The sequence below is a fragment of the Apium graveolens genome, chromosome 6 (assembly GCF_009905375.1).
Source record: "Apium graveolens cultivar Ventura chromosome 6, ASM990537v1, whole genome shotgun sequence".
Classification (NCBI taxonomy): domain Eukaryota; kingdom Viridiplantae; phylum Streptophyta; class Magnoliopsida; order Apiales; family Apiaceae; genus Apium; species Apium graveolens.
In genome coordinates, this window is record NC_133652.1 from 129,510,673 (window position 1) to 129,527,780 (window position 17,108).

Below are 17,108 nucleotides of genomic sequence, written 5' to 3' on the forward strand. Positions count from 1 at the left end.
TCATACTTTACATAACAGAGGTTTCCAGGAAATGTATAAAAGATATATATGTGGATATATATATATATCGGGACTGAATAAAGTATCTCGTAACTTCATTTTATTCAATAATATATCAAAGATTGAATCTATTCAAGTCTTAACTTGTGGTCTCATCTATGGATGACCTTTTGAAACCTATAATACTTTGAACAGTGGTAGTTCAAGTAGCTTTATAAAATGGTATAAGTATAGAGAAGTAATTGGTAACTTCATCTTCCTTTAAGCTTATATCCAGTAAGTATCTACCTTACACTTGATAAAGGTTTCCAGTAAGATATCCATTTTGATACTTGCATTATTGTTTACACTATATATTATCTTGCGAGCTGTAATGCTCACTCTTGCTTCATTTCTTCATCACACAACAACAGTTAGGAAAGATGGCCAGACTCAAGCAGACCCAGCGCAAGCGCGTGGGAAGTGTCCTGCGTCTTCCCGTTGATGTTGTAGTTGCTATAGCTGCAGAGGTAGATCTATTAGTAGATCAGGCATTCTACTTTTGGGAACCAAATATTGTATAATTATAACTTGTGGAAGATAATGGAAATTAACTGTAAACTTATCAAGTAATCATTTTGGGTTGTAATAACTTTGAAATTGTGGATTCAAGGACTTGTACTTATTTCAATTTCATCTCTGAGACTATAACAGGTTGTGGTGTGTGTTAGTGTGGGGTCACAGCATGAGGTTATTTATTATTAATTAAGTTAAGTGATATTGTGGAAAGAAAGATCGTGACGACCCGGATCCCCGACCCCGGATCTGTGGGTGTTACAGAAATGGTATCAGAGCCAAGCGTTATAAACCTCAGAGATGATGCGACGATATAATAATAAACTCACAAAAATAGTAAGAACTCTTGCCAAGTTCATGGTCGGACTACTTAAAGTAGCGCTGGCAGTTAAAACCCTTACGGGATCCCTTATAATTATCATGATAGTAACTTAGCTCGTTTAATGTGTAGGCACATGAGATAGAGGACCCTGAGATGTTCGAGCGTGAGCATGATGAGGCACTGCTAGATGCCGAGGATCAGGAGGAGCCTGAGATGGAGGAGGATGAGGAGGACCCCTCAGAGGAGTCAGAGACAGAGGTTGTTGCTATTTCAGATGAGGAGGACCTGGATGAGGTCCCAGTAACTGAGGAGCATGTCGTTGCTATAGTGGAGTATACTGGTACCCCTTTACCCTCACTCCCGGTGGTCAGAGCTCCTACCCCTCCACCACTATCTTGGAGCCCCTATGATGACAGCTCAGAGACCCATACTCCCGAGCCTTGGCAAACCGAGGAGGCACCTCTAGCGGCTCCGGATTCACCACCTCTCGACCCTGCCCATAGGCAGTCTTTGTTAGCTCACGGCTATGTTCAGGATGTACCGAGGATCCGAGTGGCTGTTGCTGAGGCCCGGCTGGATGAGGTCAGGAGGGAGTTGGATGCGGAGAGGGCGGGTAGGCGTGCCCGAGCTTATGAGACTAGGGCTACTATACCCCGATCCTTGAGGAGGGAGCTGACGGGGATAGAGCTCACATCCCGAGCGAGACTCCGATCGCTCCAGGGGGACAGGCATGGTAGGATCTCCAGGCGGCAGGCCGACTATATCTTCCATCGTGGGATGGAAAGGGTATGGGAGCCGACCCGCTCCGGTGTGTGATTCAGGATCGACGATGGGATAGTCTAGATGTCTAGTTAGTCGAGGCCGTAGTAAGAGCCAATTTTCCGGGATAGTTGACTTGTATATAGCATCCCTTTTTCTAACTAGACAGATAGACTCTTGTGTATCACTTTTGGGTAGATGGTTGTAGCACTGTTGTACTTTTGACCAGATCAAACTATGTATTTCTCGCATTATGTATATATTTGTTTCCTTTCAGTTCAGTTCCTTAGTGACGAGATCACTGTTTTTATCATTATTATTACTGCACTTCTTCTAGAACTGTCATAATATAATAGAACTGCGAGATACATTATCCCCATTATAGAACTGTGCAAGGCACAATGTTGTGTATGATTGGGACCTAACGTTGAATTTCCCAAAAAAAAAAAAATTTATCAGTATCATGCCGCCAAGAAAGATTGGAACTAGGGCGAACCCTGGATCTGAGGACCAGGGAAGCCATAACCAGGACGATAGGAACCAGGAACACAGTGAAGAGGAAGACGAGGATTATGTTGAACAGGATGACTCCCTGTATGAAGAGGAGGAGGAAACATATGATGTTGAGGGATTTGAGATAGAGGCTGAAGAAGGAGAAACTGAGGTTGAGCAACCAGTACCAAACCCAGGCATGGATCCCATGGGCCAGTTCATGCAACTACTAAGGCAGAACTTGGAACGCCAACCTAATCCACCCCCTCAAGGAAATAAAAATGATGTGGCAAACTCCTTCAGGGCTTTCAAGTCCCTTAAGCCCCCTGAGTTTCACGGATCAGCTGACCCTGTTGAGGCAAGGGCATGGTTAAAGGAGATGGAGAAATCCTTTGAGATTCTGAGTACCGATGAGGCACAGAAGACTGTATTTGCTACCTACCTTCTGAAAGGAGAGGCCAACTACTGGTGGGAGGCCAAAAAAAACATGGAGACAGATGCTATTATAACCTGGGAGAGGTTCAGTCAGTTGTTTTTGGGAAAGTATTTCCCGAGGTTTATGGAAAACCAGATGGAGCTCAAGTTCTTGGAGCTAAAGCACAATAACTTATCTGTAGCAGAGTACGAAGCGAAATTTACTGAGTTATCAAGGTTTGTGCCAGAGTTTGTGAGCACCGAGGAAAAGAAAGCTAGGAGGTTTCAGCAGGGACTGAAACCGTGGATTCAGAATAGGGTGGCAATCCTTGAGCTTACTTATTATGCCACTCTGGTGCAAAAGGCAATAATTGTAGAAGCCGGAAGTGAACAGATGCAGAAGGAAAGAGAGAAGAAGGGAATAAAGAGGAAAAGTATGAGCATGGGTGGAGGTTCCGCAGGAAGGAGCTTCCCAACTAGATTTAATCGAGGAGCAGTGTCCCTACCGGGAAGGAACACTGGGTTTAAGCGGCCAATGAGTGTGAATGTGAGCCAGAGCGGCCAGAAGTTAAGAATGCCCTATTCCAACCAGTCTCGACCCCCATTGCCAGCCTGTAACACTTGTGGAAGGATGCATACCGGGGAGTGTAAAGGAAAGCCAGTAACCTGCTTTAAGTGTGGTCGAGAGGGTCACTATTCAACTAAGTGCCCTTCATCAACCCCTGCTGTCATTCTAACCACCACTTGTCATCAGTGTGGACGTCCGGGTCATTGGAAGAGGGAATGCCTAATGAACAAACCAGCAGCTTCAGGAGCCAGCAGGGCTGCCTCCAATAAGCCACCTACTGCGAGGATTTTCAACATGACAGTCCGGGATGCTATGAAAGACTCAGATGTGATAGCAGGTACCCTTTCTCTAAATTCAGTCAGTGCAAACATTTTATTTGATTCGGGAGCAACTAAATCTTTTATATCAAAGGACTTTGCGCGTAAATTAAGACTTAAGGCTGAACCCTTAATAGAACCCTTACAAGTAGAAATAGCCAATCATGAAGTTATTCCTGTTAACCAGATTCACCCCGCCTGTGAGTTAGGCATCGGGGAACAATCTTTTAGTGTTGATCTGATTCCTTTTAAATTAGGGGAGTTTGATGTAATTTTGGGAATGGACTGGCTATCTAGCAATGATGCTCAGATAGACTGTAAGGGGAAGAAAGTTAAGTTGAATATCACAGGAAAGAAAGAAGTCATATTTAGGGGAAAGAGGCAGACGCATAAATTTTTGACTATGGCCCAGGCCAGAAGGATGCTACGAAAAGGAAATGAGGCTTACCTAGCCTATGTGGTGGACACGCAAAAGGAGGTGCCCAACTTACAAGATATTCCGGTAGTCAACGAATTTGAAGATATATTCCCACAAGACCTTCCGGGATTACCACCCGATAGAGTGATTGAATTTGCTATTGAGTTGGCCCCAGGGACGGCGCCAGTTTCAAAAGCACCTTACCGGTTAGCCCCGTTAGAAATGAAGGAATTAGCTACTCAATTGCAGGAACTCTTGGATAAGGGTATGATAAGACCCAGTGTGTCTCCGTGGGGAGCACCAGTGTTATTTGTTAAGAAGAAGGATGGGAGCATGAGGCTGTGCATCGACTACCGAGAGTTGAACAAGCTAACCATAAAGAACAGGTACCCGTTACCTAGAATAGACGATCTGTTCGACCAACTAAAGGATGCTGTTTATTTTTCCAAGATTGACCTGAGAACTGGATATCACCAGCTAAAGATTAAACCCGAAGATATTCCCAAGACCGCGTTTCGTACCAGGTATGGGCACTATGAGTTCTTGGTAATGTCCTTTGGATTAACCAACGCCCCAGCGGCTTTCATGGATTTAATGAACAGAGTATTTAAGAAGTACTTGGACAAGTGTGTGATAGTTTTTATCGATGATATTTTAATCTACTCAAGGACTGAGGCAGAACATGCAGAACATTTGAGGATAGCTCTAGGAATACTCAGAGAGGAACAGTTATATGCCAATTCTCGAAGTGTGAATTCTGGCAGAATGAAGTACAGTTTTTAGGACATGTGATCAATAAAGAAGGAGTATTGGTCGACCCCTCCAAGATAGAGGCGGTCTCAAATTGGGAAAGGCCAACCACACCCACAGAGGTAATGAGTTTCATAGGATTGGCCGGCTACTATCGTAGATTTGTACAGGACTTTGCGAAGGTCGCAGCCCCTTTGACACGACTTACTCGTAAGACAGAGAAGTTTGAATGGACGGAAAAATGCGAGAACAGTTTTCAAGAATTAAAGAAAAGGTTGGTAACGGCCCCGGTGTTGGCATTGCCAGACGGAAAAGGAGATTTTGTGATATATAGTGACGCGTCGCACAAAGGATTAGGGTGTGTGCTTATGCAGCATGGTAAGGTGATTGTGTATGCGTCGAGACAACTGAAGGAATACGAGATTAGATATCCTACTCATGACCTTGAGCTCGCGGCAATAGTTTTTGCCTTAAAGATTTGGAGGCACTACTTGTATGGAGAGAAGTGCAAGATTTTCACAGACCATAAGAGCCTCAAGTACATATTTACGCAGAAAGAGCTCAACATGCGCCAGAGGAGATGGTTAGAGCTAATCAAGGACTATGATTGTGAGATTCTCTATCATCCGGGGAAAGCCAATATGGTGGCTGATGCCCTTAGTAGAAAGGAAAGACTCAGAATGATAATGACTTCGGAAGAATTGATAAAGGATTTCGAGAGAATGGAAATAGAAGTAAAGGTAACCGGAACCGGAACTGAAAAGCTGTTTGAGATCTCGATGCAACCAGAGTTATTGGAAAAGATTAGATTGTGCCACGAGAAAGTAATGAATGAAGGCAGAGAATCAATGACTGGAGATGAGATCCATACTGAGAGAGATGATAAAGGGATAATGAGGTACTCCTACCGGATTTGGGTTCCGAACGTTCAAGAGCTTAAAGACGAGATTTTGGATGAAAGCCATAGTTCAAGATATTCCATTCACCCGGGAAGTACCAAGATGTATAGGGATTTGAAGGAGTATTACTGGTGGCCCAACATGAAGAGGGACGTGGAAGAATGGGTAAGCAAATGTTTAACTTGCCAAAGAGTAAAGGCAGAGCACCAGAGACCCAGTGGACTTTTACGACCCCTGGAGATTCCCGAATGGAAATGGGAACAGATAGCCATGGATTTTGTTGTCGGTTTACCAAGGACGAAAGCCAACCATGATGCCATATGGATGATTATAGACCGACTGACAAAGTCAGCTCATTTCATTCCTATCAATGAGAGATAAACAGTCGATAGACTGTCGACATTTACCTTAAGGAAATAGTGACGCGACATGGAGTCCCAGCATCCATTATCTCAGACCGAGACCACAGGTTCAACTCCAGATTTTGGAGGAGCTTTCAAGAATGTGCGGGGACCAAGTTAAATATGAGTACCGCTTACCATCCCCAGACGGATGGGCAGAGTGAAAGGACCATCCAGACACTAGAGGATATGTTGAGAGTCTGTGCAATAGACTTTAAAGGAAGTTGGGATGATCACTTGCCGTTGATCGAGTTTTCTTATAACAATAGCTTTCATGCTAGCATCGGAATGCCGCCTTATGAGGCCCTGTACGGAAGAAGGTGTCGATCTCCCTTATACTGGGATGAAGTAGGAGAGCGGAAGATGCTCTGACCCAAAGTGGTCCAAAGGACCAAAGACATAGTGGATCTTATCAGAGGACGACTGGTAGCAGCCCAAGACAGACAGAAGAAATATGCAGACCTAGCCCGAAAGGACAAGGAGTATGAAGTAGGGGACTTAGTACTACTAAAAGTATCCCCTTGGAAGAGGTTAATGAGGTTCGAAAAGAAAGGAAAACTAAGCCCAAGATACATTGGACCTTTTGAGATACTAAGACGTATTGGGAAGTTGGCTTACGAGCTAGCCTTACCCCCGAACCTATAACAAGTTCATAATGTGTTCCATGTATCAATGCTAAGGAAGTATCATCGGGATTCCAAACACATAGTGGAGTACGAGCATGTGGATATGCAACCAGATCTGACTTATATGGAGAAACCAGTAAAGATTATGGATAAGAAGGAGCAGGTGCTTCGGAACAAAGTGATCAAGCTAGTCAGAGTGCTATGGCAGAATCATAATGTGGAAGAATCAACTTGGGAACTAGAGAGCGCAATGCTAGAGAAGTACCCCCATTTGTTTTCTATTTGATTCCGGGACGGAATCCTTTTAAGGAGGGGAGACTGTAATAACCCCAAAATTTTGAACTTTTTTTGTAACCCTTATGAATAGTGTTTTTGCTGATATTGCTGAATAAGAAAACTTTTCATGCCACACTATGTGGGGGTTCTTTTATTGTTACTCCGAGATCTTATTAGCACTCTATATGATATATAAGTGTATGTAAAGATCGTCAAAATCCAAATTCAAACACTTTGATTTTTCTCGAAAATCCACCAGATACCGAAAGAATTGAGTATAAGGTAACAGGATAAAAAGGATTTAAATTAAAGGATTATAAGAGAGGATCAAAAAAGGAATATAATGTATTGAGAAAGGTTAAGTAAACCCAAGTAATAAGATCCCGGGTATGATCCCTCAAACGATAAACGAAAACGAAAGTTAAGCGAACCGTATAACAGATCAGCGGTCATTAGCCAATTAATTAGAAGCTAATCAAAGAGGTTAGTGAGGATGATGTCATCAAACCAATAAGAGGAGTAAAAGTGTGGGAGGATGACATAACAAGGTGACATAAGCATGACAAAGAAAAGTGTTGTTGTTGGTTGATTAAGAACCACACAAAAGTTACCATGGTAAAAAGTAATAAATCAAAACAAAAACCAAAAAAACAACCAACCAACCATTCATTTTACCAAAAACACAAAGTTGACTTCATTTCTTCAAAGGAAGCTCTCGGCCTTCTCTTTATTTCAAGAAGGAAAAATTCAAAATCTAAGATCCAAGCCTTGTTAATTAGTGAGGTAATTATCTAATACTCCTTATGCATAGATGTTAGGGCGAAAACACGCGCTAATATTCATGCAAGTATACGCGTTCGCAAGTAATATAGAATACTTTCTAGTTCGTTCCCTCAGAGACTCAGACTAAATTATTGTCTAATTAAACTCACTCACCAATGTATGATTACTTCTCAATGTTAAGATAATAACACTTAAAATTGTTGATTGAATATTAAGTATAATTAACTACTTAATTAACCACTTAACTAACACTTCAATTTATCAATAATAAAACACTCATGAGATCACAACTTCATTATTACTTCCTTTTATAGCCATTGTTATTACCTTTAGCATGTGACAGTGATGATATTAATCGAATAACATGAAACTGATAAAAGCCAACTTTCATTGTACTAATACCATTCTGCCAAGCATCCACAATTAAGATAGAAGTTGAATAGTCATCAATTATATTGAGTTCCTATATGTCTACAGAAATTGACAACACAACGATTTAAGCTCAAGTTATTCCTTTTGATTACATAGGGCAAATAAAACTGTTAGAGTTACCCACTAATCATGCTCAACGTACATGAACCTATGCTAGCATGGCAAGTTCTAAATCTCAAGATCCACCGTCGCTTCACAAGAGATTAACACCCTATCTTATATGTTCGCGACGCACATAAGACGAATACGCACAACCAATACTAGATATCATGCAATTATCACACACTAAAGTATTAAACAATTAACTAAAGAATTCCATAATAAATCCGTTGCAACCCCATGATCACGATTAGCCCATAATAGAACTTATCGCCATCATGGGTTCATATGAAATCATGATAAACAAACACAAGAAAATAATAACTAAACTAATTATATTAAAACAGAGTACGTCACAAGAGTAAATAAGTCAAAGCAAGAAAACTAGCATCCAACGTTACAACGAAACAAGAATCACAAGAAAATATGCTTCCTCTTCATTGCGGTGTGCTAAATCGGTCTTCTTCCTTATCTCCTTCGCTTCTTGCGTAAAACACAATCTAAAACATAATCCCCTTAATACTCTCTGTGAAAACGTCTCAAATCTACCTATATAATAGTCCCATAAAACTCAGATTACATAGAAGTTGGAAGCCAAACAGAAGTAGAAGTCTAAAATAATTTATCTTTTTCCCCGACCCTGCACGGCCGCTCAGCATAGCTGCGCGGGCGCGCAGGTTGCTGCGCGGCCGCTCAGCATTGCTGCGCGGGCGCGCAGGCCTCTACTGGAAAAAATCCAGGTTTGCTCCGTTTCTTCGCCGTAATCTGCCCATTCCTTTCCTCTCGCAATGGTGAACACATGCCAAGGCTTATTCTTGATGATTCCTCCCCCAAAATGCAACTAATACCCTGAAATGCATAAACACTAGAAAAACGCATCAAATACACAAAATACTTGATTTCAAGACACCAATTTAAGCCATTTTAAGACGTTCTAAGTGGTATAAAATGCCACTTATCACACCCCCAAACTTAAATCGATGCTTGTCCTCAAGCGTCACAGACTCAAAAACAAATAAAAATATGCATGAATGCAATCTATATGAAAATGCAACGATCCCCCTTACTACAATTAACCAACCAAATTGTCACATCTCAACGAATGCAGTTAGACAACTAAAGATCAATAAACTCATGCAAACGGACATACAGCCAGAAACGTGGTGTGTGCAAATGCTTAACAGATATGCTTCGGAACTAGACCAATTACTATGACTAGACTATCCTCAAGGCAATCCTACGATTATACAAAGAATAAAAATTCTAGGCACAAAGTGATATACAACACTACAAGAACTCTGGAGCTTACTACGGAATCGTGCTTTTTATTTACAACTCAAATGCTTATTTGACCGTGCAATGAGTGAGGTCCACAAAAGACTTATACAATGGTATCCATGTAACGAGCGTTAGGTTAGCGGATCCCAGACTCTAAAAGCCTTAGGTCACTAGGCACAAAGTCCCCTAAGAACTTAATAACTCGAATACCAAAGAGCCCACTCTTGATCAATTATGCAAATTTTTTTTTTTTAATAACTTCTGAGCAAGTGCGTTTCGCTCCATCTTGCTCAACCCTAGACTACTCGCAACATATGCGAGCCGGCTACTAGCCATTTGACGCCTAGCCACAACTAGCAACAACTTCCATATTTTTTTCTCCAAAATTTTTTCTTTTTTCATGTCTTTATCACTAAGAACCTATAATCGAATTCTAAGCATAATAAGTAGATTGACCTTGAAAACAACCAAATCATAACAACAATCTAGCCCTTACGCATTCTTTAAGACTTAGTGGACTTACAATTGTTTCTAGCATGCATATCAACCTACACAACTTAATATCACTTTAATGCTATCACTACACTCGCATCAATATCACAATTCAGTCGATAACTTATTGCAAAAGGGATCATGGTAAATGCATGAGCTACATGACATTCATAAAAAAAAACTAAATGGCATAAATTATGCAACTATATGAACTAAACTATCATGAATATGCAACTAAATGACACACACACAATATTCCTTAACTACCACCCCCAAACTAAAAATCTTCACTGTCCTCAGTGAAAGTAGTAGAAAGGAACACAGGGTATACCTACTCGGAGTCATCATCATCATCACCCTCAGTGGGTGGAGTATCAGGCGGTGGGTATGCAGAGTCCTCACCAAAAACTGGCCACTGGATATCAGCTCCAAGGCCTCGAAAATCAGTCCCTAACGCAAGGGTGAGTTCCTGAGCAAACCTGCTCTGTGTCTCATACATGGCATCCATCCGCCGTGAAAGCCTCCTATACTGGGCATCACCCATCCCAGCACCCTCCTGAGCTCTCGAAGAACCAGCCTCACCACGCCCTGGCCTAGCCAGAGTAGCACCTCGTGCTGGACGCCCTCCTGGAAGACGATAACCCAGCCCATGCTCCTCAGGCTCACCACCGGTCCACTCCTGCATCCCATTCAGAGTGCCAGAATCAATCGGAGCTGCTGGCAACTGTAACTGCTCATGAGCCGGCCAGTTCACTCCCACTGCTCGGCATAGCTTCGTAACCGTGGATGCATAAGGGATGTTCATATGCTTTGCTCCCCTCAAAAACTTCAGAATTCCTTGGTAGATAAACTCACCAAGGTCCACATAGTACTCATCATGCAGAATTCCCCACAACAACTGTGCTCTCTCAACTGTGACCTCGTGTGCATGTGAAGAAGGCAAAATATTAGCACATATAAATGCATTCCATGCACGGGCATACCTGTTCATGGCGATCGCCGGAAAGTGACGATACTCATTATTGCCTGGACTGCGGGTCCAAACTGTGCCCGGTCGACAGAGAGTCGCACAAATCAAATCAATCCAAGTCAAAATCCTCAGCAGTCTTTTCATTCCAGTTCTCCTCCTCGGGCTTTCTCTCTCGCTGTCCAATCACACGGCGAATCGCCGCAGGATGATAATCAACCGTCAGCCCACGGACTACAGAAAACCCATTCTTTTCAGCCTTCGCGTTCGCGTAGAACTCGCGAACAACGCTCATCGGTACTGCTTCGGGTGACTCACAAAAAGCTATCCACCCCTTCTCTGCAATCATGGGCAACAACTCACCATCCCTCCCTGATGGTAAAAACCCCCTCTCCTTCAGAATCGGCTTCCCCAACAGCCTAGTGTACTCCTCCTCCGCAGCTCTGTCAGTTAACCGAGGCCTTGCAGCAGTACCCCTCGATGAATCAGCAGTAGGAACTGTGCTGCTGCTGTCAATAGTGCGTGCTCTCTTGGGTGCCATTGATTCGTGAATAAAAGCGTGTAAGAACTGATATTTGATGTTTGTGAGAGCGTTTAAGTGTAGGAAGTTTTGTGGGAGATATGTAGGATAGGTGTATGTATATATAGGGTGTGGATTAGATTAGGGTTTGGGAATTAAGGGATAAAATGATGGGGTAATGGGAACAAATCGTGGGTTTATGGGCTAAAACTGTTTTTGTGTTTTTGTTTGTTTTTTTCTGAACTGTAAAAAAATTTCTGGAACTCGACCCCTGCGCGGCCGCTCAGCATAGCTGCGCGGGCGCGCAGAGGGTCTCTGGAAAAAAAAATTTTCAGCCCCTGTTTTCTGATTTTTTTGTGTTTTTGGATAGGTTATTAACTTCTAAGGGTTCCTGTAACAACAATTCATGGGTTGCCTCCCACGCAGCGCTTCTTTTTCGTCATTAGCTTGACGTTCCGTACCTTTCTCAAGTAGTCAACAAAATGGCACTAACCACCTCTCGGTTTGCCATGTCCCCATAGTAGTGCTTCAATCGCTGACCGTTAACCTTGAATGCTTGGTCCGAATCATTCTCAAAAATTTCCACCGCTCCATGTGGAAACACAGTTTTGACAATAAAAGGTCCAGACCACCTTGATTTCAACTTCCCAGGAAAAAGTCGGAGCCGAGAGTTGAATAAAAGAACTTGTTGCCCTGGCACAAATAACTTTGGATGTAGCTTCCTATCGTGCCACCTCTTCACCTTTTCCTTATACATTTTGTTATTTTCGTACGCTTGAAGTCGAAATTCATCCAGTTCATTAAGCTGAAGCATTCTTTTCTTACCAGCTGCATCTAAATCCAGGTTCAACTTCTTCAATGCCCAGTAGGCCTTATGCTCAAGCTCCGCAGGTAGATGACATCCCTTACCGTACACCAACTGAAACGGTGACATCCCAAGTGGAGTTTTGTATGCTGTTTTGTAAGCCCAAACAGCTTCATCGAGCTTTAAAGACCAATCCTTCCTTGACGGACAAACAACCTTCTCTAGAATGCGCTTTATCTCTCTGTTAGACACTTCCGCTTGACCATTTGTTTGCGGATGATAGGCAGTAGCTACTCGATGATTCACATTATAACGCTGCATCATAGAAGTGAACTTACGGTTGCAAAAATGCGATCCTTCATCACTTATGATTACCCGAGGTGTTCCAAACCTTGTGAAAATTTGCTTATGAAGAAAATTTAGTACTGCCTTTGCATCATTTATCGGTAAAGCTTAACTTCGACCCATTTTGAGACATAATCGACTGCCAGCAAGATGTACTGATTATTGCAAGACGAGATAAAAGGCCCCATGAAATCGATTCCCCATACATCAAAGACCTCGACTTCAAGCATCACATTTAATGGCATTTCATCCTTCCTTGACAAATTTCCCACTCTTTGGCAACGATCACACCTTAAAACAAACTGATGAGCATCCTTGAACAAAGTAGGCCAGAAAAAACCTGCTTGCAGAATACGAGCTGCCGTCTTCTCACCTCCATAGTGTCCACCATAAACCGTGGAATGGCAGTCTCGTAATATCCCCTCCGTCTCACAGAACGGGATACATCTCCTGATGATCTGGTCAGCTCCCTGTCTAAACAAATATGGTTCATCCCACATATACCACTTCACCTCATGCAGAAACTTCTTCTTTTGAGCGGTTGTCAAATTAAGAGGCATTATATTGCTGACGAGATAGTTTACAATATCTGCAAACCATGGTTCTTCCTCCTGAATTGCAAACAACTGCTCATCCGGAAAAGATTCATTGATTAACGTCCTATCTTGTGAAGTAGAATCGGGATTCTCCAACCTAGAGAGATGGTCAGCTACTTGATTCTCAGTACCTTTTCTATCTTTGATCTCTAACTCAAATTCCTGAAGTAAAAGCACCCAACGAATGAGTCTCGGCTTCGAATCCTTCTTAGAAACTAGATAGCGAATAGCTGCATGATCAGTGAATACTGTTACTTTCGTACCAAACAGATAAGATCGAAATTTCTCAAAGCCAAAGACTATAGCCAAAAGCTCCTTCTCAGTAGTGGTGTAGTTCAATTGGGCATCATTTAAAGTCTTACTCGCATAGTAGACCACATGGAAGAGATTTTTCTTGCGCTATCCCAGAACTGCACCTACCGCATAATCACTCACATCACACATCATCTCAAATGATTCTGTCCAATCTGGTGCTGTAATAACTGGTGCAGTGATCAAACTCTTCTTGAGAGTCTCGAATGCTGCCAAACATTCATCATCAAATTTGAACGACACATCTTTCTCAAGCAAATTGCACAACGGCTTAGATATCTTTGAAAAGTCCTTGATGAATCGCCGATAAAAACCCGCATGACCAAGAAAACTACGAATTCCTTTCACAGAATTAGGTGGGGAAAGATTTTCAATGACTCCCACCTTGGCCTTGTCCACCTCCAGACCCTTGCTAGAGACCTTATGCCCAAGGATAATGCCTTCACGCACCATAAAATGACATTTCTCCCAATTAAGCACCAAATTAGTTTCCACGCATCTTTTAAGTACGGCGCGCAGATTATTCAAACATTCATCATATGAGTGTCCAAAGACGGAGAAGTCATCCATGAACACTTCGACGTTATTTCCAATCATGTCAGAGAATATAGCCATCATACATCTCTGAAAAGTGGCCGGGGCGCCACATAACCCAAACAAAACTCTGCGAAAAGCAAATGTGCCAAATGGACAAGTGAAGGTAGTCTTTTCCTGATCCTCTGGTGCAATACAAATCTGATTATACCCGGAATAACCATCCAGAAGACAAAAATACTCATGACCCGCCAATCTGTCAAGCATTTGATCAATAAATGGAAGAGGGAAGTGATCCTTCCTTGTGGCTTTGTTCAATTTTCTATAATCCATGCATACTCTCCATCCTGTAACTGTTCGAGTAGGGATGAGCTCATTCTTTTTATTTACGACCACAGTGATACCTCCCTTCTTAGGTACACATTGTACGGGGCTCACCCACGAGCTGTCAAAAATAGGATAAATGATGCCTGCATCTAGCCATTTCAGAATTTCTTTCTTCACCACCTCCTTCATGATGGGATTCAGTCTTCGCTGCTGTTCCACAGTTGGCTTACTACCTTCCTCTAGCAGAATTTTATGCATACAATATGAAGGACTTATCCCCTTGATGTCTGCTATGGTCCATCCTATAGCCGATTTGAATTCTCTCAAAATCCTTAAGAGCTTGTCTTCCTCACTACCTGAAAGGTCAGATGAAATAATAACAGGTAACGTAGATGAATCACCTAAAAAAGCATACCTCAAGTGTTCAGGTAATGGCTTGAGCTCCAAGGTAGGTGCTTCCTCTATTGATGGTTTGAGCTTCCCTTCAGCGTTCTTGAGGTCAGAAGTACCAAGAGATTCAAATGGTATGTCCAGCTTTCGCTTCCAGGGAGAAGCGTTCAGATATTGTAATTGCTCGTTGCTATCTTTATCATCGCTGTCAAAATCCCCCACTAAGGCCTTTTCCAATGCATCAGACATTAGCATGTGATCGAGTTCCGAAGTAACCGCAGTATCAATCACATCCACTTTTAAGCACTCCTCATCTTCTGTAGGGAATTTCATTGCCTTGAATATATTGAAGGTCACATCCTGATCTTGGACCCGCATAGTAAGTTCACCTTTTTGTACATCTATCAAGGTACGGCCAGTAGCCAAGAAAGGCCTTCCCAAGATTATGGGAATCTTCTTATCTTCCTCAAAATCCAGAATAACAAAATCTGCTGGAAAGAAGAGCTTATCCACCTTGACGAGCACATCCTCAACTATGCCCCTTGGGTAAGTAATGGAACGGTCAGCCAATTGTAGCGACATGTATGTGGGTTTTGGATCAGGAAGATCCAGCTTTTTAAAGATCGACAACGGCATCAGATTAATGCTTGCTCCCAAATCAGAAAGGCACTTGTCAAAAGTTAGATTGCCAATGGTGCAAGGAATGGTGAAGCTTCCTGGATCTTTCAGTTTTGGTGGTAACTTTTGCTGCAGAACAGCGCTGCATTCTTCCGTGAGAGCAACGGTTTCAAGGTCATCCAGTTTCACCTTCCTTGCAAGAATAGTCTTCATAAACTTCGCATAACTAGGCATTTGTTCCAGAGCCTCAGCGAAAGGTATATTGATGTGAAGTTTCTTGAACACCTCCAGAAACTTCCCGAACTGTCTATCCAGCTTTTGTTGCTGCAATCTCTTAGGAAAAGGTGGTGGAGGATAGAGTTGTTTCTCCCCTGTATTAGCCTCAGGCAGAGTGTATTCAACAGTAGTCTTCCTTGGTTCCGCCGCTTTCTCCTTTTGCTTAGATTCTTCATCTCTAACTTCAGCTTCGACTTCCTTTGCCTTTTCAGCATCAGCCACTTTTCCAGACCTTAAGGTAATAGCCTTGACTTGCTCTTTAGCTTCCTTCCTGCCTGGTACTTCCGTGTCACTGGGAAGAGTGCCAGGTTGACGATTGAGCACTGCATTAGCTAATTGACCGATTTGATTTTCTAAGGTCTTGATAGAAACCGCCTGACTCTTGCACAACAGCTTAAGTTCCTCAAAATCAGCACTAGTGGGTGCAGCTGTACTTCCCTGTTTAGGATATGATTGCCTTGTAGCATACTGCTGTGGTTGCTGGAATCCAGGTGGGTTAAACTGTTTACTCACTCCTTGCTGATATGGTGGCTGAATAGCATTCTGATTATTCCCCCAGCTGAAATTTGGATGATTTCTGTTATTAGGATGATAGGTCGCTGGCACAGGCTGCTGTTGTCGCTGATAATTATTCATATACTGAACAGATTCGTTGACAAGAGAACACTGATCCGTAGCATGAGAACCTGCACAAAGCTCACAAACCATAGCTATTTGATTAACTCCATACGTAGCCAGAGAATCAACCTTCATTGATAGCGCTTGGAGCTGGGCTGCAATAGCGGTGGCTGCATCAACTTCCAGAATACCTGCTACCTTGCCTGACGTCATCCTCTGAGTTGGGTTTTGATGCTCATTTGCAGCCATCGTCTCGATAAGATTATACGCCTCAGTATAGCTTTTAGCCCATATGGCGCCTCCAGCTGCTGCATCGAGCATGGGCCGAGATTGAGCCCCCAAACCATTATAGAAACCAGTGATCACCATCCAATCTGGCATTCCATGATGTGGACATTTTCTCAACATTTCCTTGTAGCGTTCCCAAGCCTCGCACATAGATTCTGTAGGTTGCTGCGCAAACTGAGTAAGAGCACTCCTCATAGCAGCAGTCTTTGCCATTGGATAAAACTTCACCAGAAACTTTTGCGCAAGATCTTGCCACGTAGTGATGGACCCAGCTGGTTCAGAATGTAACCAGTCTTTAGCCTTATCCCTCAGTGAGAATGGGAAAAGCCTCAACTTGATAGCCTCATCAGTCACGCTATTATACTTAAAAGTGCTGCAGATCTCGACAAAATTCCTTATGTGCATGTTGGGGTCTTCAGTTGCCGCTCCTCCAAAAGAAACAGAATTCTGCACCATCTGAATAGTGCCCGGCTTGATTTCAAAGGTGTTAGCTTGAATAGCCGGATGAAGGATGCTTGACTGAATGTCATCAATTTTAGGCCGAGAAAAATCCATAAGAGCTGGATCAGCTTGAACAATACGATCTCCCATGTTTACTGGTTCTTTCTGCTCCGTTCCTGAATCCGAATCC

The 17,108-nt window shown here is 42.7% G+C and overlaps 1 non-coding gene across 1 annotated transcript; it reads left to right on the top strand.

Moving 5' to 3' along the window:
• The first annotated feature begins 16,568 nt into the window (after positions 1-16,568).
• On the top strand, positions 16,569-16,675 carry LOC141669440 (small nucleolar RNA R71). The gene has a single exon (XR_012553725.1). It is a non-coding gene; the product is annotated as a small nucleolar RNA R71 (small nucleolar RNA).
• The last annotated feature ends 433 nt before the right edge of the window (positions 16,676-17,108 follow it).